The sequence below is a fragment of the Equus przewalskii genome, chromosome 17 (genome assembly GCF_037783145.1).
Source record: "Equus przewalskii isolate Varuska chromosome 17, EquPr2, whole genome shotgun sequence".
In the NCBI taxonomy this organism is placed as follows: domain Eukaryota; kingdom Metazoa; phylum Chordata; class Mammalia; order Perissodactyla; family Equidae; genus Equus; species Equus przewalskii.
In genome coordinates, this window is record NC_091847.1 from 51,885,093 (window position 1) to 51,906,542 (window position 21,450).

At 41.1% G+C, this 21,450-nt stretch overlaps 1 long non-coding RNA gene across 1 annotated transcript; it reads right to left on the reverse strand.

Annotated features, from left to right (window-relative positions):
* Positions 1-3,005: 3,005 nt before the first annotated feature.
* Positions 3,006-12,404, reverse strand: LOC139076708 (uncharacterized). Its single transcript, XR_011528596.1, has 3 exons — positions 11,931-12,404; positions 8,001-8,190; positions 3,006-3,632 (listed from the first exon to the last, which is right to left on the reverse strand). It is a non-coding gene; the product is annotated as an uncharacterized lncRNA (long non-coding RNA).
* Positions 12,405-21,450: the final 9,046 nt, after the last annotated feature.

Genomic DNA, 21,450 nt, shown 5'->3' on the forward strand with positions numbered 1-21,450 from the left:
AGTCGGGAAAAGTGGAAAAACTCATAGAGAGCCTCACAGGCTCGTGCAGACAATGTAGGTGACCATCACTTCTCCTTAAACGCTATTTTGAATATGTTCACTATGTCTCTTTAAAATGCTATTTTGAAATGCTACTTATTACTACTTAAGATGTAGATAACTCATTTCAGGCTAAAAACTGTATGGTTAGTGGGCTTCAAACATAATGCTCTGTATACTGCTTTTGAAATATGGGACACCATCGCTATTCACATAGGTCCCTTGCTGGTAAGGCTGAGGCAGCCAATACAATCAGAAGCTGATCGCGCATGTACCTCCCATGGAAGCTTCTAGAGCACAACTGTGTAAAGCAAGCCTTGGACTCAAAGTTCTTATGCTCAGTTGACTCACAGCCCTACTTATCTCTACATGAGGTGAAAATACAAATGCCAAAATTTGACTTTCCCCAATTTTCTATTTTTGCTAATTGCATTTACCTTGCTCTTTTCCTTTATATCCTACACACGTTTGACATTTAAAAAAGGTGTTTTAGCCTCTGAATTTAAGCAAATTGGTCCACAGAACTCCCCAGTGAGTTGTGAACTCTGAGTTAATATTCATAATGTTCTAAATGTTAACACCACCATTGAAGCAGCTTGGTTTTGCCTTGGCTCCAGCTAATTTTAAACTGTATTTATAGAGTTATTTGCTTTTTTCTTTCAAGATTCAGAATATCCAGTTCAGTCTGGTCGGCTGTTTCACTACTCTTCTTTACATAGGTTGGTTAAATTATAACGTTAATTTTAAAAGCAGAGAATCCTTGGTCGTTTTGTGTTTGGAGAGAGAACGATTTTCTGCAAGAAGTGGGAATCTGTGGGCCTTAACGTTCTACAACGCCTTCTTTAGTAAAGAAGAGAAAACAAATCTCTGGAACTGTTAGTGAGAAGGCATAGAGGACTGTCAATCAAAATGGACAGAATTGATCACAAAGTGTGGAGCATGCTATTGATTTTAAAGTGATGCTGAAAAACAAGATCATGATGCCTTATTAATAGGACAAAGGCAGTTATCTCCAAGTATGTGTGGGGTTAAAATACTGTCCTTTACACATTTATATATTTTTGCTCTTGATCTCTTCTTTGGAGTTCCCCCAGCACACTCAGAAATACCCACTACCATTCATATTGTCACCCTTGGCCATGAGGAATAACAGACATTTCTACCAAAATGATATTGTCATTAGAACCATTGCTGTTTCCTTATTTGTCAGAAAAATATATGAGCAATGTCTTGTATTGACTGTGTATGCCAAAGGTTCCAGATTCATCACTCTGGTCTTTCTATCACAATCATCTAACCCCCATTCTGTTCAACCAGTCTTGTTATTTCCATGTATCTCTTCTGGTTGTTTGTTGCCTGATCCAGTTGTCTGGCTCTGGACCTCTGCTCTGCTTGTCCCTCATTTTGTGGCCAATTTCCTGCTCTGTTGTTTTGCTGTATCTTACATCATGCTGAGTGTGAACATAGCTCCTTCTCCAGTGGAAGGTGAGATCAGACTGTAACTGCTGAAGGTTTGGGAGTATGGGAAGTGAATTAAATCCCAGAGGCCACTGCTGCAGACCGATTGCTCTCAACATCCATCACCCCATCCATCAAGGGGTACCCACCTGGACATCTTTCTTTCTAGACTCTCAACAAGCATGTTGCAGGACCTACTTATGTTCCTTGAGTGGGAGGCAGCTCTCCCTCCCCCCACATAATGAGTCTATGTGTCTGTGTTCACTGGAGTCCAGACTCAACCTCTTACAGGTCCAGGAAAAGGAAACGATTCTTCCTGTAACTAGATTTCTCTCTTCTGTCCTTGCGTAAGAATTGTTCCCTTCCCAAGGTTGTGGTTACTTAAGTATGTTTATTTCTTTTAGGGGCAGCCCCATTCCTGTGACCTTGCCCTTGGACATATAAAAGACTTGAGAATTTAATTGTCTGATGCCATATATTCCCCAAAGTTTGGCTTAGTGGCTCAGGTTTGGTGCTTTTGCAGAGGGGGCAAGGTTGAGCTTTGGCAATTCCAGTCTTCCAGCGTGAGGGCACTTCCTATGGCTTATCTGGAGTCTATGTTGCCTGAATCCATATTTAGTAAGGAAACATTTTTCTTAAAGGAAACTTAATCTGCAGAAGCATAGGTCCCATTAAAAGCCACAACCAACTGGTCATTATTGAAAAATACACTTAGCTTCCCAGTCAGAATCATGTGCATTCTGGTCTTTTCCAAGAACTGCAAGAGTACTTGCTTTACATACACACATTTCTGAGTGACGGATCTGGAAGTGTGTGGAGATAGTCCTGGAAAAGAGGCTATATTGTCCATCACTCTGTAGCAATGTTTCCCCAAATGCAAACCAAAGAAGTTTCTGCGAATCAAGTAACTGTGAAAAATACTAGGTGAAAAGATATTTTTCAATCAAGTATGTCTCAAGACCATTTGCTGTGTCCATGATGCATTCTCCAGTATGAGTATAATGTTTTTCTCAAACTTTTTGATCATATTTTTTTTCCCCAAAACGGGTTACTTTTCTGAAGTTCTAGTCAAGATTGGATGGATACAGACAAGATCCTTAGCCTTCCTTAGGTAAGGACACACAGTTTGCATGCCATTACTAGGATATGCTTGGAATTAAATTTCCATCTGCCCCAGGGAATAGAGAGAAATCCCAGAAACTCTGTGATCTGGCAGCTTTAACAGCCTGAAATAATCTGTTCCACTCCAGGTGACTTTTGTCGGGTGAGCCCATACGGCATGGCAAGCATCAGGGATCTCTGGTTACCTATCTTGTTCTCTCTTTCTCTCCTTTTTACCTCATCTTGAAAAGTTCAGGCACATACACTTGAGAACTTTTTTCCCCCTCTTACCTATTACTTCAGAACCTTTCTTGATGGTTTCACTGCATTAAAAAAAAATTTCCAGAATGTTTTTGAGAGACAACTCTGCCACTACTTATCAAACTTGAGAAGATTTGAATTTTTTTGGTGGGTCAACAATCATGTAATTTCTGATTTCTGGTAACAATCACACAGTAATTTATTAGTAGTCAATGATTCATTCCTGCAAAATATAAAAATTGTCGTACTATAAATGTTAATATATAATACCTGCTTTAGGATTTCCCCAACCATCCTTCATCTTTAAATGATGAATCTTGTGTTGTGACCATAAACTCTTTCTGGCTAAAAAGCAAAAATTTCATTAGATAAGTCAAGTTTATTCCATTTCAAGAAGGCATGTAGTACTCAAAGTGCTATTGCTCATCATAGCTGTTTTCCTTTAACGTCTTGGAGATCTGTAGAATGAGTGGTCCTTAAGAAATACGAATGAATGAGTAATGTGAGAGAATCTGTCTATGCAAATAAAAGTGTTGGGGTGTAGCATCCCAGTTTACTCTAATGAATGTGGTCCTGTTCGTCACAAGTATTTTCTATAAAGATGCGGGAAAACAAGATACCCGCTGAGTGGGATGTATTTGTCTAGGTAGACGAAATTGGACAAAAATGAAAGTCAGCTGGATAACTTGTCAGTCAGGTTAACGGTCTTCTCTCTCGCAATGTTGAAGAGTTCCATCTGCAGTCTCGTCTGCTGTGCAATTAAGGAGGAAGAGCTGTTTTGGGGAAGAAAGAGAGAGACAAGTTGTAGGAAAGTCAGTGAATAGAGTAAATTAGCTGTCCACACAAACACTTTGATCTGCTTGTATATGGTCAACTTGAAGGAGGACTAATTCTTTTGTCTTGAGTTTATAAAGTCCATCCATGAGGAAATAGAACAAAACTTTATTTTGCGTACTTGTCATTTCCTTGGTGATATTATTTCTAAAACTTTCCAGTGACAGAGACCTAGTGAGAACAAGAGAGTTTAGCTTCCACTGTCAGAAGGCAACAGCAAGTGGCAGGAGACCAAGGAGGGTGAGGGCTTCCCCGTTGCTGAAAATAGGGACTGTAACACGTTTAAGATTGCTCTGTTTTAGTAGTAGTTATTTATTTATTTTTCTTTTGGTGCTCTCAGAACACTTCCTCAAAAACTTCAACATAGCACATAAGAAATTGCATTAAAATCTTTAATTTGTAGTCCTTAGATAGATTTGTGAACAACAACTAGGTCGCATCAAAAAACTTAATGTAGAAGTTTATAGGCTGGGGCCAGCCCGGTGCGCAGCCATTAGGTTCACATGTTCTGCTTCTCGGCGGCCCGGGGTTTGCCCGTTCGGATCCCGGGTGCGGACATGGCACCACTTGGCACGCCATGCTGTGGTAGGCATCCCACATAGAAAGTAGAGGAAGATGGGCACGATGTTAGCTCAGGGCCAGGCTTCCTCAGCAAAAAGAGGAGGAGTGGCAGTAGTTAGCCCAGGGCTAATCTTCCTCAAAAAAAAAAAAAAAAGAAATTTATAGGCCTAGAAAATCTCCAGTTTTCTCCTCCATAGGACTGGGAAGTCTCACAATATTATGGAGATGCACCACGGGAGAGTGTGGCTGAACTCAGTAAATGGTAAGGAGGCAACAGTGAAAACAACATGATCCATGTATTGCTTAGGATGCTTTTGGCTCAAGTAACAGAGCAACCTGACTAACAGTGATTTAAATCAAGAGAGATTTGCTTTTTTCACATAGCAAAAAGTCTGGAAATGGATGGATGCTGGATGTTGGTTCAGCAGCCCGATATATATCTAGGATGATCAGCCTTTCCTTCACTGTGGCAAGATGGCTTCTGCGGCACCAGCCACCACATCCACATTCAAGGTAGTGCCGGGCAAGGTAGAGCAATTGTTGCCCCAGGTACTCATTCATTCAACAAATATTTACTGAGCATCTGTTATGTACCAACACTAAACTAGGCACTGGGAAGAGAAAGATGCTGAAGGCAAGGAGCAGAAAGAGGAATGTCAGATGTTTCTGTTCTTTTTGTCAGGAAAGCAAATGCCTTCCTAGGAACCTTCCAGAGGCTTCTCTTATGTTTTATGGGCAAGAAATGGATACAAGCCCCCTCCTAGATCAATCACTGTAAAGAGTTGTCAAAAGATTGCAGCCTTACACCATCATAATTCTTTTTCCGAGGCTAGGAAAGGGGCTATTCTTCCCTGAGAACATGTGACAGTCCTAATTCCTAGATTTTATATGCAATTGCTGCCTCAAGTACTCATTTATTAATTCATTTATTCAACAAATATCTATTGAGCACCTGTTATGTACCAGACACAAGTTAGGTACTGGGAATTGAGAGATACATAAGACAAGGAGTTCCTAAGTTTTTAGAAAATGAAAACAACGCAAACCAATACTTGTAATGCAATGTGCTAAGATGAATTAAGGTGGTATTGGGAGTGGAGAAAAGTCCAGAAAGAGTTAGGAATTTTTCAAGCAGAGAACAGAGGAAGGAACTGAGATAAATGAAGACTTCCGAGAAGGGGGATATTAGAGGGGATAAATGGGGTTCCAAAGAGCGTGGAAGGTTTGAAGGTGGAAGAGAGGCCGTGAGGGACTCAGCAGGCCCCGAGCTAGTCGTGTGATCATCAGGTGCTCGGAGTCTATTTCCCCACAGAATCCAGCCTTTTGCCCAGGTGTGTATGTTGACAGTTCATACCACTGGTTCCAGGAGTGTGAAGCAAAGAGCAGCGGGTGAGGAGGAAGCCTGATTCTGCTGTGGAGGCCTCTCTCCGGACACAAAAGTCTTCTATTAACGTTGTAATCTCTTTAAACTTTTCCTTCTCCTGCCAAGCTAAGAGACAGGAAAGTTAAAGTTCTCCATTTGCCGCAGAAAGATCAAACCTTTAAAAAAGTCAGAGGGAGGGGGCGCCATTCCCCTCGTTGTTCCTGATACGTTTCTAACCTGTCACCCTCACTCCAGCAACTTTATTGGCATGACAAAGCATCCAAGGAGCACAGTCTGTCCCCACAAAGAGCTCTCCAGTGCAAGCTCCACTGCTCAGAAGAAAGGGAGGGCCCGAGGTGCCCATTATATTCACGAGGGGGCTTCAGAGTAGGAAGGGGCCCAGCATCTGTCTCCATTTCAGGGAAGCCCAAACAGTGCGAGACAAGGAAGACTTCCGAGTTCCCCCAACTGTTAATGCACAAAAGACCTGGCTGGTCTTCTTTATGAGCCTAATCCTTCTGTCAATAGCAGTCAGGGGTCTGAGCCACGCCGCTTCAGAAGCACTGGGTTGTACTGGCCCCTCTCGGGATTAGCCGCAGAGCAAGTACACAGCAAGCCCTTTAGAAAGCATGGGGTTATGACATCTGACCTTAGAGAAACCGAGTGACATAATCGAACTCTACACGACTCTATTTTGGGTCTGACTAATGAAAATCCTCTATTGAGAGAGAAGAAGGATCCCCAGTTTTAGGATGTATCTGAAGGCGTAGGAAGAGATTACCTCTGACAGTTTCATTTTGACCTAAAGATGTTGTAGCTTAAAAATATTCTTGATCCTTTTAAAGGTTAATTAAATGTGGTTTTGGGAGAGTGTCTTGAACTCGAGCAAATAATGAATGCTGTAACCTGGTAGGATGATGCCAAAGCTCAGATTCCCCACATGATTTCTCTGGACTGAAAGAAGAGATGCCAAGTTCACCAGTAATGGTTCTCAGCATCAGAGGTCGTAGATGCCTGGCAACCTAATAGGCAAGAGGTTTCCTTGGAAATCAGAGAATCGAGAGGGACCAACTTTTCCCTCCACCACATGTCTGCACAAGGCCACGTTCTCCTCCAGTGCACTGGTCACGATCTTGGAAACTCGGCTCATAAGGGAGGCAGAAAGAGGATTGAGCAGATAGGGAGACTGCAAATATTTCTTCCTTGAGAGAGTGAACAATATTTAAAGGGATTTTTAAATGGTAGGATCAGACCAAGTTTTGAATGCGTAAAACAAGAAGTTATTCTTCCCGCCAACCAGAAAGTGAGAGGTCAAAAGGAAGATTCGCTAGAGAAAAAGGACAAAATGATGCTCTTTGCACAGATATCCCGTGAGTTGTATTTGCAAATGGATACGAAAAGACGAACAAAATCCTATACAGTTCCAAATTCTACAGAGCAGTTTTCGAAATTCTAAATAGGCAGACTGAGAATAACAATGAATGAACATTTCTAAAAACCCAGTTTTGTAAATCATAGACAATGAAGAACATTCTTTATTATAAAAAAAGTTTTTTTGTGTAAGTTAAGCTATTTTATACTCTAAATATTTCTTTCCATTTTATTGTTTAATTATACATATTTAACATATTATTGAGTATTTTTTTTTAAAGATTTTATTTTTTCCTTTTTCTCCCCAAAGCCCCCCAGTACATAGTTGTATATTCTTCGTTGTGGGTCCTTCTAGTTGTGGCATGTGGGACGCTGCCTCAGCGTGGTTTGATGAGCAGTGCCATGTCCGCGCCCAGGACTCGAACCAACGAAACACTGGGCCGCCTGCAGCGGAGTGCGCAAACTTAACCACTCAGCCACGGGGCCAGCCCCTATTACTGAGTATTTTTTAAGTAATTCTTTTACGTTAGAATAGTTTTAGATTTGCAAAATAGTTGCAAAGCTGGTACAGAGGTTTCCTGTATACCCCTCACCAATTTCCCCTATTATTAATATCTTACATTACTATTGTATATTTGTCATGACTAATGAACCGATATTGGTATTTTATTATTAACGGGAGTCTATATTCTCTTCAGATTTCCTTAGTTTTTATTTAAGGTCCTTTTTCTCTTCCAGGATCCCACACAGGACACCACCTTACATTCAGTCGTCATGTCTCCTTACGCTCCTCTAGACTGAGATAGTTTCTCAGACTTTCCTTGTTTTTGATGGCCTTGAAAGTTTTGAGGAATACTGGTGAGGTATTCTGTAGAACGCCCCTCATCTTGGGTTTGTTTGATGTCTTTCTCATGACTAGACTGGGGTTATGGGGTTTTTTTGGGAAGACACAGAGGAAGAGCGCCAGTCTCGTTATGTCACATCAAGGGCGTATGGTACCAACACGACCTACCTCTGTTGATGTTGACCTTGATTGTCCGGCTGAGGAAGCATTTGTGAGACTTCTCCACGGTAATGTTGCCTTTCCCTCTTCTTTGCATACTGCTCTCTTTGGGAAGGAATGTTCTTTTGATAATCATTCTCGTAGGTTTTGTCTCACTCTTGTCATTTTATTTCTCCTCTTCCTTCTCTTCAGTGGGAACCTGGCATTCAGTACACAAATAAGAGAAATCTTCCTAGTATGCTCTTCTACTTAGAAGTTAGAAAAAAGTGAATAAAACTTTTTTGTCACTTTCTAGTTTCTATTTAGAAAAATTCTTTTTAGGGAAATATTAAAAAAAATTTCTCTGCACATGTAATAGGACACATGGAATTTACTATATGGCTGGTAATTGGATCACCATGAGGGTTAATGGAAGTGACAGTGGACCAGGTGATGAGGTCATTACCTCTTCCTACAAGAGCGTGGACCTTGAGGACAGTGCTGGGGTGATATTTTATTGTGCTCTCCCACCATTTGACCATCTGTATAAACCAATATTTGGTCCCCACTTTTCCAAGAACCAACTGTAAGACTTTGGGCCAAATCATTTCACCTTTTAACCCCTCAGTTCCACATTGTCATAATGGGATGCTATTACCTGTCTTACCCACCTGAGTGCATCTTTGATAGATTCTCATGAAATTTGTGTGTGATCCTGCACTGAAAAGGATAATACAGGGGTATAATCCCTTAGCCACAATTTTGAAATTAAAAACATTTTCTAAAAACTGGATGTTATTTCATAACTCCCTTGGCAGCAAAACATGGCATGACCTAATATGAGGCTATTGATAATTTTTATTTATCTCACTTCGTGTAAACATTTATACATTTAGCTATACAAATGTGAATGTGTTTGGTTACGGAGTGCTGCACAGACTCCAATGGGGATATTATGAAATATGTGACATATGTTACTCAATTACAATCCTAAATTCCTAACATTTCTGAATTCTGAAACACATCTGGTGCAAAAGGGTTCAGATAAGAGATGGTGAATCTCTAAGTCAAGGTATCGTTATTATTTCCTTGCCATTAAGCAAGACTTCTCTCAAACCTTTCTAAAACCACAGCTACTTACTTTTTTCTTACACTGTAGAATCCTAGCAAAATCCCTATTCATGTTTCCATTTATGGTATAGTCTCAAAATTCTTCAGTGCCAAAGCTAAGAGGTGTATAGGAATGTTGTTCTAGATTATCAGATGGGTCCAAATCCTGTACCCAGAGGATCACTCAGCAATAGAGAGGTGTCCAGATAAGACAAAAAGTCATCTGACCCCTGCTCCTACGTTCTACCTCCTAGACTGCACAGCCTCCATTCCTTGTTGGTAATCTCTTCTCTGTGACTAAATCCATTTGAGGGTGCACTTTAAATCAGCTTTAACTGAATACTTGCTGTGTTTTAAAGATAGTACTCTTCTTTATCTATGTAATTTTTCTTTTCACTCTACTACGTTTTTTAAGCAGAAGAACTTGTGTGTGTGCCTGTGAAAATAGTATGTAAATTTGTAGCTGGTTCATTCTTTGGAGGCAAAAGTTTTTTCCAGTTATTTGGTTAACTTTACCTGTTGATAGCCTGGGAAGCATTATAAATATTCTTAAACCTTATGTAAAGAACTACCTTAATTAAATGCAATGTGTCCCTTAGGACTTCAATGAGCTGTAAAACCAGCTTTTCACCTTCAAAAGCCTGATAGCTAATTTCACACGATATGCCAGCGACAGGCAGCTATAAAGTTGAAACCTAAACAGAATCCTAGAAGCAGAGAGAGAAAAGTTTTATGTTGCTTTTCTTTTTAACCTTTCCATCTTAACTCTCAATTTTATATGGCAAACTGGGTAAAATTTGACCTCTGAATTTTCTCCGTCTTGTTTTGTATTCCAGATGGCTCCGGGTACAAATAACGGAAGCATGAAAGAGGCTCTCTGGTTAATAACTTGTGCTTCCTAGTAATGTATGCATCAAAATGTGGGTGGAAATTTAAAGGCCACAGTAGACCTATTAGTGCTGTGTGTTCACAGGAGGAGGATGATTGACACTAACTCTAAGAGTTATGTGTAGAACATTATCCTTGAGAGGAGTTACATGTGTGTCCTAAATATTATGCTTTGTTACAGTTTATTGGCCCTGATCCTACTTGTAACACCAGAGTAAATTGCTCTCTTTTAGAGGGGCGTTAACTATTTCAACGTGCCCCCATGAACCATAAAGCAAGGAAATACACAGCACTGGATTTTTCTGGATTTTTACATAAACGTTTGTACCCACTGCTTGAGTCTCTAGGGGCCTTTGTTTATTCAGAAATTCCCAAATAACAAGGGAAAGACCCACAAAGGTGAGAATAGCCAATCGGTTCCAGACAATTCTTCAGTCAACCACATCTAGCCGGAAACAAAATTCCTTCCCAATCAAATGCTTCCAGCCAAGATTGGAGTCAAGAGGAGAATCTTACATTTTGCAAGATTACTCCCATTTTCCACAGATCACTTTTTTCTGGACAAACTCAGGTGTTCTAGCCAGAGGTGATTTCGAAAGTGTAATGTACTGTCTGTCATCTAAAAAGATGATGCTTGTGACCCCTACCAAGAGGACATGCTCTTTGAGTCACTTTTGCTGCAGGGGAAAAGGGCTTTTTTCTGATCTGGGCACATATTCTCTTTCTGTTGTCCTTGAACCTGAGGAGCCCTAGCGAAGACTGGAGGACACAAAATGACACCAGGACTCCTTGGAGAGGTTCCTGGGCTGGAGGTTTGGGTGGCTCTTGAGAAATAACAGAATGTTCAGGAAGAAAAATACAGAAGAAACTGAGGTCGGTAAGAAGCTGTCAAATCATGTTTAATATCTTTCTTTCCTCATCCAAGTATTAGAGCTTATCATACATATATCTCCTCCTTTATTAAATGAGGAGTTTGATCTTTTGTCACTATGAGAGTCCCTTTTGCATTTGGCTAAAGGCACCCCTATTTGACCCCACCCATTTGTTATTCCTTCATGCTCGAAACTGGAGGGTGAGGCTAAATGGATTCAGGCAGGAGTGTCAGAAACCTGAGACCCAACACAAGTGCCAGACGCTTTCTGTTCTGAGCCACCCACTCTTCCCCTTGCAGGTTTGCACTTAGGAATGTTACGTGCAAACCTAAGGGTGGAATAATAATGCAAGCTTATTTGTATCCATCTTTAAATCTGGTGTTAGAAACATCCACAAATCTGACACTAAGGATGAGGAAAGTTACATTCCTACCTTCTAAAGACCGTGCTTCTGAAATATAGACATTGTATCTTAAATATAAGGATGGGATCCCTGTAGTTAAAATGGGGCATAACTTGCATATATTTTGTACGTATTTGCTTAGACTGCGTGCTAAGAGTAAGCGGCTTTAACTCCATGTTTATATAATAAAATGAAACGTTAATACTGCAGCCAAAGGCAATACACCCAAGCTTCAATATCAGGAAAAAAATTATCCAATACCTGGCAGCCTTTTAAGGGAGTTAATTTGATTATATCACCACAAAAGACCTTCACACAGAAAGAAAAACAAATCTGGCTAATTTGACAGCAGTGATTCAAGATGGTGAGTTGCTAAAACTAACAGATTTCCCCAAGTTAGCAAGAAAAGCAGTGTTCAAAAGCTCCATTTATGTAGCTGTGAGCAACATATAGTTTGAAAAGTACTGTTAGGATATTTGCATTTATATATTTTATCTGGAAAAAACTTTTATACTGAAAGAACTTGAAATCCTCACTCTCCAGTGAGCAGTTTCATCATCTTAAAAAAGGCATGCACGCACTTGCAAGAGCTAATTATCTGCTCTGGACAAATGCTGTTCCCATCCACTTTCAGCAGACGAGGACATGAGATCACAGTATGGGGCAGCAGCTCTCTGGCTCAGTCACCACAGTGAGATGCTGGTGGCGAAGGATGTCATGAGGACTTGTTTCTGGACTTTGCAGAGGTCACTTTGGACGGCAGATCCCAGAGATCTCCGGTTTGCTCCTAGGTCAAAGGCCTCATGCAGCCCTGCCCGTTCCTCCTGTTTCAAACCTGGAGTAATTTCGACAGTGGATTGAAGGGCAATGATGGTGTATTGTTTGCCAAGAGCGCTCAATTAAAAGTGAAGCAGGGAGAATCACTGTCTTCATTGCATTCATTTCCCTTTGTTACGACACTCGACCGAATGGCTTAGAACAATGGAATTTATTGTCTCAGTTCTGGAGGCCAGAAGTCCCAAATGAAGGTGTCGGGGGTGGACTGTGCATCCTTTGAAGGTGCTTTGAAGGGTCTGTTCCGGGCCTCTCTTCTAGCTTCTGGTAGTTCCTTGGCTTGTGGCAGCATAACTCCAATCTTCACATGGACTTCTTTCTGTGTGTGTCCCTGTGTCCAAATCTTCCCTTTTTATAAGGACACTGGTCTTAGTGGATTAGAGGTCCACCCTATTCCAGTGTGAGCTCATCTTAATTTATCTAGTTATAGCTGCAGTGACCCTACTTCCAAATAAAGTCACGTTCTGAGGTACTGGCGGTTAGGATGTCAACAAATGCATTTTGGGCGGACACAGTTCAATCTATAACACTCATCAAGTCAATTTCAAGTGTGTTTAACCTCCATTCCGACCCCTTCTGCTGGGTGGGGTCGTTTCTAGCCTCTGCAGGGGAAAAGTGTCCCCAAGGAAATTACCCAGCGCGAGGGAAGGCAGGTGGAGAACTCATCTCCTAGCTGAATTTTCAACTTGAGTTTGAAATCATTTTCCTTCTTGGCGAGTGCAGACTGAGACAGCAATAAAGACTTTTCAAACCTGTAATGTCAGTCTTGTCAACAGAGGAAACACGCGTCGCTGCCCTTCCAACTTGATCATCTCTCGGGCTTTCTCTGTGATTTCACGGCTTCTGTGGTTCAATTCCCAGTTGACTATCAAAAGGGAAATAAAGTATTATTTTTCCTCATTCTTGAGGCGGCTGTAGGAGACTGGAGAAATAACCATTTGCAGAGGGAGCAATCAGAATTAGTGGACCAGGCTTAATACCTATCAGGGAATGGGGATGAAAACAACTCATGCAGAGGGCAGAGAAAGTCAGGCTGGCGGCTGGAAGGTCCTGTGGCAGCTCGGTTTGAAGGGGACAATTTTTTCACTCTAGTGACATCATCTAAATTCAGAGTGACACAGATAAACCTTGTTCTCTTTGGGACTTTCCAAATTTCATTTTCTTCTATTGTGAGCTTAGCTTCTGCTTGTCTGTTAACTGGCAGAAATCACTTAAAGATGACTTAAATCTGGAACCGGATTTCAAATTCTCATTGAGGATGTGAAAGCTGATAGGCAAAGTCACTTAAAGGTTCTGGTAAAATTTATGGTTATTTCCTACCCTTGTGAAACTGACCAAAACTAAGTAGGAGAGTGGAAAAAATGGCTCTACAGAAAATCAAAAATAAAAGCAAAAGGTAACCAAATTAGAGAGATCAGGTTAGGAAGATAAGGGTAAAGAGGACTATGAGTAAGGGGGACGGGGGTTAAGGGTAGGAGTAAAAGAGTGTTAGAAAACAGAAATCTGTTACTAAGAGACTATTCAATTTCAAAACTGTAACCAAAACATAAGAAGTAGTAGTAATTTCCCAAGTCTTTGTCTACCATCAAGTCACTCTTTGTAATCACGTTCTCAAGGAATATGAATAAAGGGCAGTCCCCATATGCCCAATAATGAGTGCATGGACGCCGTAATCCAGACTCTCTGTGTATGTCAGTAGTTCGGGAATGCCGTCCCACAGGGGCAACCGCGTTGATGCATGAGGGTTAAGGTTCATAATTCCAAGGAATCTGTCTTCCCTCTTGGAGGGAGGTGTCGTTGGATCTTTAGGAAAGGAGGTGGCCAGTGAGATCCAGTGAGTTTGCTTTCTTGTTTTTCTATTCTCATTCCGGGCCTCTGGGGAAGAACGTGTTTCCAGCCTCATGAGGGTTGTTGGCAGAATTCAGTTCCTTGTGGCTGTAGAACTGAGGTCTGTTCCCTTCCTGTCTGTCAGCAGTGAGCTGCCTTCAGCCCCCGGAGGCTGCCCATATTCCTTGCCGCTTGGTCCCCTTCATCTTCGAAGTCAGCAATGGAGAACATTTCCACGTTGAATCTCCCTTGTGCTTCCAGTCTCTGACCTTCTCCTTTTCTGCAGCCAGAGAAAATCCTCTACTTTTAAAGGGCTCATATAATTAGGTCAGGCTGCTGTCAACTGGTTTGAGACCTAAATTATATCTGCAAAATCCTCTCACTGAAGTGTTCAATTGAATAACTGGGAAAGGAGTGTGCACATCAAGGGCTGGGAATTTTGGGGGATCATCTTAGAATTCTGCCTACTACAGAGTCCTTCCTGCGTTAGCGGTACTACTGAAATGGTACCAAGCTAATTTGCTACATGTGTAGACACATATCTCTAAATAGCAGAAGGCTGCAACAAAATTGCATGATATGCTTTTCAAGATTGGTACAGTATTTTTAAAAATCACCTTCCCATTTACAGAAACAGTATGAGCACCTTCGCATCAACAGGGTGACTTTAAAAGCACAGTGGCAGTGCATTCCCAGAGCTGGGGGAGCTGATGGTGGTCACTGTGTGGAGACTCGTTCTTAAAAGGAATTGCAGGACTTTGTGTGGTCCCACTATCACGCAAGCTCCATCCAATTTGCTGATTGAATAGGCACCTAACACGATCATTTTGGTTTTGAATCTGAATTTTGTAGCAAGAACATAAACTTGAATTGAGGTTTAACTTTTGCTAGCATAATAATGAATCTTAGCAATAGAAACTAAAATAAATAAGTAAATAAAATAAAAGCTCCTTACAAAATATTTAGGAAAATATTGTGAATCACAAAGACCAAAATAAAAAAGACCCATAATCATACCACCTGGAGTCAACCACTGTAAAGTTTTTGGCTTTTTGTCTGAGTTTTTTTTTCTCTCTTCCTATACACAAACCTATATATTAGTCAGGGTCCAATCAGGAGAAGAAACCACACAGTAATTTGAACAGGAAACATTTATTATAAAGAACTATTAACTGTAACATAGGCATAATTAGGAAAGTGAAAAGAAAACTCTAAAAAATACCGTATGGCGGAGAAAGAGCATGCAAGGAAGGAGCAGCTTCGAAGGGAGGCCTTGTCCCTAAGACAGATGCAGACCATGCTGGAGAGGATATGTTTGCAGCCCCACTGGAAGGTGACATTCTTCAGGTTGCCTGAGCCAGACCTGGTCCACAGGTGCTGGTCAAGCAAGGAACATACTCTGCAGGGCAGGTGCTCAGAGGCAGTCAGGGCGTCAAGAGTCAGTTTGCTGGCAGGACAGGTGGAGGCCTGGGGTGATGGTGTTTCTATTGGGAGGGCTGCTGCAAGGTGGTCACTGGCTGGGGTGGGGTGGGGCTGAGTACTTGCTGAGGGGCTGCAGGCTCTGGGTGTGTGGCTGGGGCAGAAGCCTCAGGCAGTGGTGTAGGAGCAAGAAGGAAAACAGAAGGGAAGAGCTTGAACCAGGAGGGGAAGCTTCTTCCTCCTGTATTGTCTCCTGCGCCCTCTACTGACAAACGTAGCATTGTGCTCGCTGCAAAGGAAAAATGCATGAAGGGTCCAGCTCATCAGGGCAGAAGAGGTAAAGAGAGCAGATTTGGAGCTGGGAGGCAGTATGTTGCCAATCTGAGATCACAACAAACATCTCAATTTGTAACTTGCTTTGTTTACTTCGAAATATACTAAGAACATTTTCCCATATGATAAAAATATTCTTCTACACCATAATTTTTTTTCTTTTTCTCCCCAAATCCTCCCAGTACATAGTTGTATATTTTAGTTATGGGTCCTTCTAGTTGTGGCATGTGGTACACCACCTCAACATGGCCTGATGAGTGGTACCATGTCCGTGCCCAGGATCTGAACCAGAGAAACCCTGGGCCGCTGAAGCGGAGCGTGCAAACTTAACCACTTGGCCGTGGGGCCAGCCTCAACACTGTAATTTTTAATGAATATATGATATTATATTATGGATGACCCATAATTTATTTAGCCAATACCCAGTTTGGGGGCATCGAGGTTATTTCTAATCTACAGCTGTTATAAACAAGCTGCAGTAAATATTCTAGTGGTGAGCCTTTGCCATGTTCTTATTTCCTTAGGATAAAGTCCTAGCAATGGGATTCCTCGGTTACTCTTAATGTTTTTGAGGCATGCTCTGAAATTTGCCTCCAGGAGATAATAGCATATTTTAAAGCAACAAGTCTTAATAAAGTTTCTGCATTTCATTTTTTAGTATGCTCAAATTTTAAAAACATGCTAATTGGATGAATTTTATGATGGTAATGAAATAGTCCTGGAGAAAACAATTCTTATAACAACATTTAATAATGAGTGATACCAAAGGATCATTTAAAATGATAATGAAGTGGCTATTAGTACAGTACCAAAGAGAGAGAAAAGCTCAGAACATACAAATGAAAATCTTGATTATTCCAAACATAAATTTCAAACTGTAAACACAGAACTCATTGTAATAGACCACTTTTGTATTTCACAAAGGAAGAGACAAAAATTTAATAGTCTACTCCAAAAGGATGGCCTTTAAAAATAATCAGTGATCATTAGATTTCCATTCTTTCCCAGAAACATATAGTGGAAAAAAATGCCTAGAAAGATAAAAGATGTGAAAGGAAGAAGAAAGGAAAGAAGGAAGGAAGGAGGAGAGAAAGAAAGAAAGGAGAAAAGAAAAAGAACAAGATGGCAGGGAGATTAAAAAACAAAAACAGGCAGAGTGCAGTGACTATGGAAAAAATTATGAAGGGTCCTCAAAAAATTAAGACTAGAACTCCCACGTGACCCAGCAATCCCACTTCTGGGGATCCATCTAAAGGAAATGAAAATAGGATCTTGAAGTGATACCTGCACCCCATGATCACTGCAGCAGCATTCACGATAGCCAAGATATGGAAACAACCTAAGTGTCCACAGTGGATGACTAGATACAGAAAACATGGTGTATATTTACAACAGAACATTATTCAGCAACGAGAAAGAAGGCAATCCTGCCATTTGCAACAACAGACATGACTTTGAGGGCATTATGCTAAGTGAGATAAGCCAGACAGAGAAAGACAAATACAGCATGGTATCACTATATGTACAATCTGAAAAGAACCCAAAAAAGTCAAACTCATAGAAACAGAGAGTACAAAAGTGGGTGCCAGGGGCTGAGGGTGGAGAAAATAGGGAGAGGTACAAACTTTAGCTGTAATGAATAAAGTCTGAGAATTTAATGTAAAACTTAGTGACTATAGTTGATAACACTGTATTAATTGAATTGTTTAACTGAAATTTGCCAAGAGAGCAGAATGTAAATGTTCTCACCAACATATATATGATATATATAATAAGAAGAAATAATATACATGTGATGAATGTATTAATTAACTCATTGGGGTAATCCTTTCACAACGTGCACATAAATCACCACAATGTGTATTTTAAATATTGTACAATTTTGTCAATTATACGTCAGTAAAACTGAAATAAAAAATAAAAAAAAAAGAGGTGGGAAGGAGAGGGTAATGAAGAAAAGAAGGAAAACTAGAAGGAATGAAAATATGAAAGAGTACAAAAATAGAACATAGATAAAGGAGAGAAAAGCTAAAAATTTTAAAGGAAATGCCATCTGCTATTGGTAATGGATGGTAAAGGTAATAATGGTAAAGGACGGTAATATTTAATAGCAATATCTAATGACATTTAATTAAATATCCAAACATTTAAGTACTAGGAATACACAACTTAAGAAAGACACGCTTGCAGGAAGTAAGTCCTGATTGCCCAATTTGCCAGAGAAGCAGAGATGGCAGTGTTTGCGTGACGCTTAGGTGGTTGGGCCCTGCCATCGTGGAAGTGAGTACGGAAGCACGTGCATTTCCGCACTGCCACCCAGTCTCCAATGCTTTCATTTGCTATAAAACGCCTCAAAGTAAACAGCACAGGGATTTCAACAAAGAAGAGCTGGAGCAGACACACTGAGCATTTCCACCCTGCAGTGGCAGAATTTCCTTGCTGACGGGTTAGTTACGGCGACTTGGTTTCTCCATGGGTCGACTACGAGTCTGGCTTGCAGAGGAGCCGACACACAAAGTCAAAGCTACTGAGGGGAGGTAGGTCTTCCGCAGGTGTGCTGTGTTTACAGTCCCGGTAGAAGCTCTCCGGAGGCCACAGATTCATTATGTCAGAGAGGGTAGAGCAAAAGACATGGAAAACACTGGAAGAGATCCAACACTCTCTGAGCCTGGAGCCTGGTTGTGTCTTGACCTTGTTCCGACAGGTAGTTTGTGCACAAAAGCTCCATCACGTGGAGTGAAACGCAGTCAGTAAGGCTCAGGCATGGACGTTCTTTCAGAGTACGGGGTTCACACTACTCTTTGGAAAAAAGAGAAATCTGTTGCTACTCCTCTGCTATTTCCCCAGATCTATTTGGGCACCGGCAAATTGATTTGATAAAGCAGTGATAGATTTGTCAGATTAAGATAGTAATTTACTTCCATTAATTTGAGAGACATCAGTGTCTCATAGTGAGAAGAAATATGGCTACCCTGGTGGGATACATTTAAATTCATTAGATTTTCTGGCTTTCATCTGAGACACCGAGACTTTTTCTTCTGAGCCGATAAATCCTTTCAATTTTTACTTCAAATGGCACTAAACAAGCATTCATCAATCTATATTTTAAATTCACCTAAACAATATCCAGTTGGCGAAATCTGTTTAATTAGCAGTGGGTTGATGCTTTCTTGGCCCACTGCAAGTCCAGTTTCCAGAATAAAAGAAAGGCATGGACAGCCGCTGGTTGGAAAAACCTGCCCCCTACAATGGCTGGGAACAAGAAGAGACATTCTCCCAACAAATGTTAACCCAGGGAAAAAAAATTTGAATATCTACAAAAGATTAAATTAACAATAGATGAATGGCAAATGAGAAAGCTGCCAGTAGTGACCAGACTTTCTCAGGAGCCAACCTTTAACAATATGGATTATTTCGGATAATTCATGGTTTGCCACTCTTTCTTCTTTGTCTCCTCTGTAATATCCAGGGCACATCTTAGACAGATAATTAGGGCATTATCATATTCCTTAACTAAGTCGGACAAATTGCATCATGCTTCGTGGTAAACCAACCTAGGGCTGTGTCATTAGCATTGTCTAATTGTTCCAAATAAAGTCTTAGCCTTTTTATTGCATCAACTTTAGTCGTCAATACCTGAGAAGGAGCGACTGGTCCCTTTCCTGGAGGGCTCCGTGAATATGCTGGTCACTAGGTAATCTTACAGTTAATACAGGCCGCAGCATGGAAAAATGTAAGAAAATGTAAAGGTCAAAAACATGTTTCTATTGTGGAAAAAATGAATGATAATGACATAATTTTTTCAGCTCATCAGGCTCTTAGCTAAGTGCTGCTGTTATTGCCAGATCAGTAGTGTATAACAAAGAAGTGCTTTCTGCAGCCTGCTTCATTAGTCTGCCCTGTAGGACCTCACCTCCAGACCTTTCACTAATCTGTTGGCCAGCTCAATAGTCTTGTTAGTTCTATCCACTTCTTCCTGACAGCGGATTTTCTCAGCTGTAGCCCTCCCAGAGGCCATGGCGAAGGCAGCCAGGTTTGTGTCTAGTTCCTTTAAATAAAAACAGTGAGAGACAACTTTGGACATTGTCAGAGCAAGTAAAAATATCGCCGCTGACTTATTTTATATTGCACAAAGTTAAATTATACAGTGTGCCCCAGAAGTAAACACAACTGCGTTCGGGAGCCTGTGCCAATTCACACAATGAGAAGGTGCAGTAGGGAAAATGGAAGAAAAGGATATTCGGCAGTTTATGTAATTTTTGCTGTTTGTTCAAAACAGCACCGAGAAGAAAAAGGAACGTACACACAAATTCAAAATCCTAGGGGGAAATGGAGAATGTCATTTTCCCAGACAAATTTCCTGAAGTCATGAAGATTTAATACAATTGGTTTGTGTGTACCATTAGTGCCAATAACACACTTAATACAAACTGTCCCAAAACATTTTGCATTGAGAGATGACGGCAAGATAAAACCCAGGGGAAGCTTTTAAGGTGAGATTTGCAGAGCTGTGATGAATCAACGGCTCAGAGGGAGAGAGCTGGGGCTGGGAGCTGGGGCGACGCCAGCAACAGCAGAACTTCCAGCTGGGGGTGTAATGGAGAAAGGGAGCTGGGAGATTGGGGGGTCCCACTGAGCTGGCTGCAACGACAGCGGAGCTCGCCGAGGATAAGTGGAAAAAATGGGTAGGAAAATGAAGGCTGTGAGGGTATGTGTGTTCAAGAGACTTGGCTGTTTCTTTGCGGGAGAGGAAAGGGGAGAAAAAGAAGATTTGGAAAAGAAACGCAACACTCTGAAAGAATCATTGTTCAAGTAGCAAAGCAACTATTTGTGTGTGCGTGCCTGATTTGCTGTTCTCTTTCAACAAATCGTCTGTTTATTTCATGTTTATAAAGAACTTCCATGAAGACAGGGAAGCAGCTTACGCTCTTACGGTCTATTGGGGAGGCGTTAGTAATGGCAAATGAGAACGCTCACGGCATTGTGTAGAGTTTTGCTCGTGATATTTTAATGAAAAAACATTAACACTGGAAATAATTAGCATGAACCCAAAAACTCTCCTCGGACCTATAACTTATATGAGAATCTCGAAGTTTCTCTGGTAGGACTACCTGTTACCCAGGGGCTGCCGAGCTATTATGAGTCAGTTTTATACTTACGGAAACTGAGTCCAAGAGCCTGACAGGAAACGGGAAAGAATTGTTTACAGAACATTAGGGAAGAACCTATCTGTAGTTCTTGGAATGATTTCTGTGGAATTATTTCTTAGCCTGGCCCTGATCTAGTCACTACTTTTAATTCCTCAAGCCAGTTAAGCAACCCCCTCCAACTCTGAGTTTTCCACATCTCTCCCTTCTTTCCAAACAGCTGGCTCGTGGTTGTGCACCTGCAAAGCTATTGTAGATCATTAAAGTGGATTAGGAAGAAGACCAGATTCTGCAACGTCTGTCTAATATCTTATGTTGTCAACTTGCATTGAGGATAACACAGGTGGCAAAGTGGGTAATCTCTCCCCAAGAAATACATCATCCCTTACTTTCTAGAACCTTCTGATTAATTTACTAGACAAATGGCTACTGTATTAGTTTGCTAGGTTTGCTGTACTTAAACAGAAATTTATTGTCTTGCAGTTCTAGAGGCTAGAAATCCAAGATCAAGGTGTGGGCAGGGTTGGTTCCACCTGAGGGCTGTGAGGGAGAATCTGTTCCATACCTCTCTCCTGGCTTCTGCTGGTTTACTGGCAATCTTTGGCGTTCCTTGGCTTGTAGATGCTTCACTCCAACCTCTGCCTTCA